Source organism: Gavialis gangeticus, unplaced genomic scaffold (assembly GCF_001723915.1).
Source record: "Gavialis gangeticus isolate Ggan-Ray unplaced genomic scaffold, GavGan_comp1, whole genome shotgun sequence".
Classification (NCBI taxonomy): Eukaryota; Metazoa; Chordata; order Crocodylia; family Gavialidae; genus Gavialis; species Gavialis gangeticus.
This window is the reverse complement of record NW_017729024.1, coordinates 76,004,169-76,012,507: the sequence shown is the minus strand read 5'-3', so window position 1 is coordinate 76,012,507 and position 8,339 is coordinate 76,004,169. Positions and strand designations below refer to the sequence as shown.

Sequence of the window (8,339 nt, the reverse complement as noted above, 5' to 3'; positions counted from 1 at the left end):
ACCTGTTCAGCCTCCAGAAGAGAAGGCTGAGGGGGGATCTAGTGGCCTGTTACAAACTAGTCAGAGGGGATCAGCAGGCACTAGGGAAGTCCCTGTTCCCCTGAGTACTACCAGGAGTGACTAGGAATAATGGTCACAAGCTGGCAGAGGGTAGATTTAGGCTAGCTATCAGGAGGCACTACTTCACGGTCAGGGCGGCTAGGATCTGAAACCAATTTCCAAGAGAAGTAGTGCTGGCCCCTACCCTGGGGGTCTTTAAGAGGAGGCTAGATGAACACCTTGCTGGGGTCATTTGACCCCAGTACTCTTTCCTGCCGTGGCAGGGGGTTGGACTAGATGATCTACTCAGGTCCCTTCCAACCCTAGAAACTATGAAACTTGGGGCAGCTGCAATGCCTGGGGAATGCTGGCTGCAGCAGTGTGGATGGCAGCAGTGTAGTCAGCTGCCACTCTTGTAGTGGTGGCTATTTTGTTTCTCCCAAACAGAGGCAGTATGTGGGGCTGTTGTTCCAGTAGCTCCCCTCTACTTCATAGTTATGCTATTACATGCAGGTGTCTCTGAATTTCAATATGAAAATTACAAAATCATGCATCGAAGAAAATCAGAGTTCAGTTATACAAAGTGCCAAGTACTCTAACTTACAGATAAGAACATGCAGAGACAGGGCTTTATAAATGGCAAAAATTGCTCGGGACAGTTCTACTGCAAATATACATAGTCTAAAGAGATGATATCCAAAATGTGAAAAGGTAGGTCTATTACTTGAAGTTTTGCTACTTTACTCATGAGTTTGTAGAGGCAACTGATACTATAAGTGGCAGCCAAGGATACTTTTTCCTTTTCCTTTGAGTGGATTTTTCAGAGTACAATATTCATTTACTCAAACTCTGCATGTCCCTCAAGGAACCGGTTCTAAAGTTTTGTACATGGTTCATAAAATCATATGACATGATGACATAGCGTAGAATCAGAAACAATTGCATCCCATAATTCAGTTTTAATGCATCTGACTCAGTCAGGAATTAACAGACACGTTTATTTTAAATTCTTCTAAAAATTAAGGCTATAATTTTTGTTTCTGGAAGATTTAGGATTTTTCAGAAATGATTCAAGATAATTCCTATCTGATTGGAAGCCTGACTGGTTGAGTTATTTACTAGTTGAGTTCATAAAAATGTTGTCAGTGCTCTTAAAGTAGTGAAAGCTACTTTAAGTTACTTGATCAACATGAAGAAATAGTTTGTCTCTCTGGAACCAGCAAATTTATCTCATAATTCAGTACTAAATCCTGATTCTATGACTTGTTTGAGATTCCTTATATGAATAATACAAGCAGAATATACCTTTGAAATTATATAATTTCTTGCAGACTGTAGGTATTCTTGTGGGTATTTAACAAGTAATATCTTTTAAACCATAGATATGGTCTCTGTCTCAGCAAATGGATACTTCATCATTTCTCCTTTCATTCCTCTTTTCTGTAAACTATATAATCCTAACATATTTAATCTTACCTCAGTTTTTGTGTTCCCAATATGAGATACCTAGAGCTTGATCAACGTTAGTAGGAATTGTGGGCTTCCAGCTCCACTGCAAATTGAAGGAATCCAAAACTCAGAGCACACAGAGTTAGCAGGCAGTCTTGAAAACCTTGGTCCTGATTTTTCAACTGGTAGACTCATTTTTAGAAGCCGAGGCCATTTTAAATTGTCGGCTTTTTTGGTTACCCTAGCTTCTATGATCTACATGAGATTTTTTTTTGATAGCATGCTGTGTATAAATTTAGTTTCTGTTAGTTAAAACATAACTTTACACATTTCCAGAAACTCTTAAGCTAAATGTAAAATAGGTCAATATAATAAAAAAATCCAATGACTCTCACAAATATATACAGATTTTGAAGATACCTTTTTTCTGGAAATAGTGATGTATAAACCCATAACTCTTGTGCAGGCTAGGGCATGCTGCAACATTTAATCTTTTCCTATTGGGTTTCCAGTGTTAGTAAATATAGAACTATTTAGTTTGTAATTAGTACAGTATGTTGATAAGACATACTGTCGGCCACAATATAATTATGCCATTTCCATTTGTAGAAGCGGCATTTGAATATTATATGTTTGTCACCATCTTAACCCTAATAAGACCTCAAAAAAGAAAGCAAGCTAATAAAAATCTTGAAGTGACCATAGAAAGCAAATCTAAAGCAAAAAGGACTTGATGAATAGTGCTTATTGCCATAACTTGTTTTGTTTGGCTCTCTGCCAGTGATGTTGTAGTAACAAAAGAAAAATTCTCTGTAATGAAACAACTAAGCAGCATGCCAGAAATTTTTATCAACAAATGCAACATTAGGAATAATAATCAAATCTATTCTGCATGGCAATGGGAATGAAAAGAGAAGAAATCTGTCCTTAAAGATATTACTTCAGGATACCATACAACATGCATCTTTTGAGAGGAAAATCAGAATCTAGAGTTAATGAGTTATGAAGCTTTCAGACAGTACAGAGAATCTCAAACCTAGAACCCATCCTTTCAACTAGACCTCTACCTAGTGCTTTCTCTGGTTCAAAAGTATTGCTGGAAAACATCTTCATGGTGTTCTTTATGTTCTGGTTGAATCAGAAATGTCAAAATATCAGAAGCACCCTGTTAGCTGGCTGCCGGTGTATATGACTAGACTAAAACAGCTAGACAGCAGTATGCCATTAAAAAGAAAATATAAATGTGCTCACAGATCAGCTGGTGTTTAAGGGTGTCTATACACATCCTCCGAGGTGGTGAGGGGACACTTTAATTAAAGCACCCACAGCATCATGTGTATTCAGTGTCCTGCACTTCAAAATGGCAGTGGGGGGGTGCTTTAACTAAAGCTCATTCAATAAGCTTTAGTTAAAGCACCCCTGCTGCCATTTTGAAATGGGGGGGGATGCTGAATACACATGATGTAGAGGTTGCTGGAATGTGCTACTTAGCATGCTCCAGCAGACTCACAGCAAACTCAATTAATCGAGTCTGCTCTGACACATGTTAATTAGCATGCATCTGAGCAGAGGTCTGTCATGTGTATAGGTGCCCTAAAGAAGCAGGATCTATATCAGAGTGCATCAAAACCAATGCACTTGTTTAATTACAGTAAATACTTGCTGAGTCTCTAAACTTTTATTTCTACTGTTTTTCTACTAACTGGCCAGGTGTTTTACCAGGGCAATCAAGTGCAACATGACTGCCATACCTGAGGAAGGGCACCTTGTGTTAGAAAGCTTCATTAACCTCTCTCCCAATTATATAATTTGTGTAATAAAAGGCTTCACCAAAAAACCCTTTCTTCTTCCATATTTCCATTACCATCATGGTTACAACAACACTCCAACCAGCTACCTTGATTCCCTTAGTAATTTATCATGGCAAGACAAGTTCCCAGGCAATATTAGATTCTGAGATGTGATATACAAGGTAAGGCAAACTGGACAAATAACTAGGTTGTTTCAGTAAGAATCTGCATGGAATAAAACAGAGATGCTCACCCCACCAGCCCACAAACCATATCTGGTCCACAGCACCATGTAATCTGGCCCATTGCACTGCTCCCCTGCTACCAAATTTCTGGACTCATTGGGAGCCCTGGGTTCTGCATGCTGGATCAGGTGCCTGATCATAATGCACAGGGCTGGGCAGGGTTGGCACTGGTCCCCATAGCCCAATCCTGGTGTGTGGGGGGCCTAGGACAGGGTGGTGCCAAGCTCCCCAGGACCCAATCCTGGTGTGTGGGAGGAGGAGAGGGTAGCACCAGGCCCTACACACCAATCCTGGGGCCTGGGGACAAGAAGGGGTGGTGTTAGACCCCAATGATGGTGCACAGGGGCACAAGAGGGAAGTACCAGGTCCTTGGGGCCCAATCCCAGTGGGAATGGGTGGTGGCAGGCCCCGGAAACCCAACCTCAGGTCATGGATGAATTGGGTGGTGCTGGGCCCTGAGGCCCAATCCTGTCCTGCACTTCTCTATTTAGTGATGCAGACTTGCCTTGCTCCACTCATTTGGCCCATGGGGCCAAAAATTTAAGCACCACTGATATACAGTACTATTCATTATGAGAAAGGGGCTTTTAATCTGACCCTTATTTTTTTATACCAGATTTTCAGTGAGTATAAATCAATGTAGCTCCATAGAAGGAAATGGAGCTATATGAATTTACAGCTAAGGTCTTTAACAGGGTTAATTTCTTTAGCATCATCTCTGTGCTTTAAGTACACGATGCAGTGGTTTTTATTTTAATTTTGCATTCTTCATAGTCTGGTTTTCAAATTATGCAAAGGATAATTTGTCTAACTAACAAATTATGCAAAGGATAATTTGTCTAACTGGCTCTTGTTCCTCTGGTAAATAAGAAATTATCCAGATAATATTTGATCATTTTGAGCCTTTGCAGTATCTAGTTCATAACATGCTGAAAATCTGCTATAATCAGAAGGTGACTGCTGACTGCACCAGCATATTGCTCTTTTAATACATTACTAACAAGGTACTGTTTAAGCTGATTAACTACTGCTGATAAGCTTGGGTCAAATGGAGGGTGGTGTATGGTTTATCTTCCACTAAAACTGAACAATAGCTTAAGTTTTAGCTAGCTTACTTATCTAAGCAAAAGATTTATTGTCACTTTGTATTTCCCACATGTTAATAACCTATCATCTATCTTAAATATTCTCTATTTACATATCTGGTTCCCACTGTAATAGGGACTGGCTCCCAAGTATTCACAGTCTTATCTTCACAACATCCCTGTGAGATAAGTAGCATTATTTCCTCTCACATTAGGCATAGAATAGAGACACAAATGGATTATATGACTTGCTGAAGTTTGCTCAGCAACTTTAGGGGAGAGGTGAAAACTAAAACCCACCTCATTCTCTGTCCAGTGCTTTAAGCACAAGTCCACTCTAGCTTCTCTCTCTCTCTTGCTTAAAACCTCCCCTCTGCATTTCTGATCTACAATGTTGTTGAATACATACAACATTAGACGATGTAACTGATTTTGGGAATGATCTTCTCTAACATGCGCATATTAGGTGCTTTGTATTTTGTTTATTGTGGCCCAGTTTCCTTAACTATGCAAAGGATAATTTTTCTAACTTGTTTGGCCTAAATTTGGCTTTTTAATTCAATTTCTGCCCCAAAGAAAGGGACATTTACTCCCAATACCAAAAACATTCCAAAATCTTTTTGATTTTGGCATCTCTTGTATTGGCATTCCCATCTAACTGTCCTCCTGTATAGAGGTTTCAAGAGCCATGTTGCTGGGTTGCAGCTTAATTTTTTCTGAATTGACTTCTACAAGATTTGTCAGAAATTTAAATGCTGCTGTTCCAATTTCTGTTTTCATTTCAATTTTTGCAGTATCACAGTTCAGCCTTATTGGACTGTGTGGCAGGAACAACATATGGCCCAAGAAATAGACTAGACACTCATTGTGCCCCTTAGCACAGCCCCTTGATTTTATGATATTGCACATATTTCAGTGGTCTGAGTTACTATTGATGTGACAAGAGACACACAGAAGGACACATCTGTGTGTATGTTACTTCTAAAAATTGGATCATTTTACATTAATACTTGCAATGGGAGTTTAGAATATATGGTTCACACTGGGTCTGCTTAACTAATCTTTAGACCACAGTCATTACAGATGTTTATTTGGCTATTTGAACTGAACAAAGAAAATTAATCATGCTGTACACCAAGCAAATGAAATGTAAATGCAATACAGTACAGTGCAAAATAATATACAGTGGAAGGAACAGTTTAAATTACTCATGCACATGGATGACTTTTAAATTAACTGTAACCACTCAAAAACTTGTCAGACACCTCCCTGTGAGCAGCTGGTGTAAACATTACTCAGGGCACAGCATTGGTCAAAAGAGAAAACAAGATGTTAGAATAACTCGAGAGAGAGAGAAATTATAAAATTATGTTGCTTTTATACAGCTGGGTAGCTTGCTATCATCTTGACCACTATGTTGCTTTTGTTGCTCTAGTTCATAGATCTCACAGATTTCTAGAGTCGGAAGGGACCTGGTAGATCATCAGGTCCGACCCCCTGGCCAAACAGAAAAGAGCACTGGGGTTAAGTAACCCCAGCCAGATGCCTGTCTAATCTCCTCTTGAATACCTCCAAGGTAGGGGAAAGCACCACCTCCCTTAGAAGCCCATTCAATATTTTGGAAACCCTTACCATAAAGAATTTCTTCCTTATGTCCAATCTAAATCAATTCTTCTTCAGTTTGTGGCCATTATTTCTGGTAACCCCGAGTGGTGCCCTGGTAAACAGACTGTCCCCTATTCCCTGCTGACCCCCTTGATGAGTTCATAGGCAGCCACAAGATCACCTCTCAGCCTTCTCTTGTGGAGGCTGAAGAGATTCAGGTCCCTCAGTCTGTCTTCATAGGGTCTTACCTGCAGGCCTTTAACCATACGAGTAGCCCACCTCTGAACCCTCTCAAGGTTATTCACACCCCTCTTGAAGTGCAGCACCCAAAACTGGATTCAGGACTCCATCTGCGGCCTGACCAATGCTGCATAGAGGGGAATTATCACTTCCCTAGACCTGCTCATGATGCACCTGCCGAAGCAAGAAAGAGTGCGGTTAGTCTTGCTTATTACCTCATCACACTGGCGACTCATGGTCATTTTTGTGTCAACCAGGACTCCGAGATCTCTTTCCACTGTTGTGGTGCTCAGAATGGTACTTCCCAGTCTATAGGTGTATTGGAGATTCTTTCTCCCTGGGTGCAGCACCTTGCATTTATCCTTGTTAAATTGTATCCTATTCTGATCTGCCCACTTCACCAGTCTGTCCAGATCTGCCTGGATTTGCTCCCTGCCCTCCAGTGTGTTTACTGTACCATATAGTTTAGTGTCATCTGTGAATTTGGACAAGGTGCTTTCAACCCCTTCATCCAGATCGCTGATGAAGATATTAAAGAGTACTGGTCCAAAAACAGAGCCTTGGGGGACACCACTGCCCACATCCATCCAGGGAGAAACCAACCCATCCACCACCACTCTCTGGCTGTGTCCCATAAGCCAGTTTTTTTACCCACTTTACTGTGAAAAAATCCACATCACAGCTACTCAGTTTGCTCGTAAGAATTGGGTGCGACACTGTGTCAAAAGCCTTTTTAAAATCCAGGTAAATAATATCTACTTCCACTCCTAAGCATTTTGTGACTTGGTCATAAAAAGAAACCAGGTTAGTCAGGCATGATCTGCCTGCTATAAACCCATGCTGGTTGCCCCTTAACGTTGTGTTACCTGCTGGCTCCCTGCAAATGTGATCCTTTATGATTTTTTCTAAGGTTTTGCTGAGAATAGAGGTGAGGCCAACTGGCCTATAATTACTCGGGTCCTCCTTCCTCCCCTTCTTGAAGATAGGGACCATGTTGGTCCTTTTCCAGTCCTCTGGGACCTGTCCCAAGTGCCGCGAGCACTCAAACAGTTGCACCAGTGGTTCTGCTATGTCATTGGCCAATTCCTTTAGTACCCTTGGGTGAAGTACATTGGGGCCCACTGACTTAAATACGGTCAGCCCTTCCAAGTGCCCCTTCACTAGATCAGTGCTAACCATTGGTGGACTGGTATTACTCTCACTCCAGACTAAGGACTCATTGGGAGGTGTATTTGTATCTGTGTCCAGGAAAACAGAAGCAAAGAAATTATTAAAGAGCTCCACTTTTTCCATCCTATCAGTTACGAATTGCCCTAGTCCATTCTGTAGAGGCCCTATGTCACCCTGTGCCTTCTTCCTGTTCCCTATGTACTTAAAGAAGGACTTTGTTGTCCTTAATCTTTGTTGCCAACTTGAGTTCTGTATCTGCTTTGGCCTTCCTCACTGCTTCTCTGCAAGCATGAGCCAAGCAGGTGTACTCTTCCTTGGTGGTGTCACGGAGTGCGGCCTAGGAGCGGCCGTGATCTCTCTAGCGCCCCCCTACCGTGCCAAGTAGACGATCCAGCACCCTCTTTCTTGCCTGCTACGTCTTGTTGTTATATAATTTTATAAGGGAGGCTGCCTTTTGTCCCCTCAGACATGGTGCTATGTTTGTCCTGGCCCCTACTCTGTAAGGAGTGACCTGGTGTACCCCCAGCCTTATGGGCTACGCATGCCTCCAACCTCCCCTTTAGCACGCCCCAAGCCTCGCAGATCTGCCGGACGTTATCCCGCCAATCTGTTCTCCTGTACGCGCCCTCTCCTGGGGGCTTCTCGCAGTACGCGCCCTCTCCTGGGGGCTTCTTGCACACAGACAGTGCCCCACTGGGGCCAGTCTCTCCATGCTC

The 8,339-nt window shown here is 41.9% G+C and overlaps 1 long non-coding RNA gene across 1 annotated transcript in view; it reads left to right on the top strand.

Moving 5' to 3' along the window:
- Positions 1 to 3,325, top strand: part of LOC109297479 — a 25,004-nt gene extending 21,679 nt beyond the window's left edge. The window contains exon 4 of the long non-coding RNA XR_002097328.1: positions 3,199 to 3,325. This is a non-coding gene — a long non-coding RNA (uncharacterized LOC109297479). The remainder of the gene's footprint in view (positions 1 to 3,198) is intronic.
- The last annotated feature ends 5,014 nt before the right edge of the window (positions 3,326 to 8,339 follow it).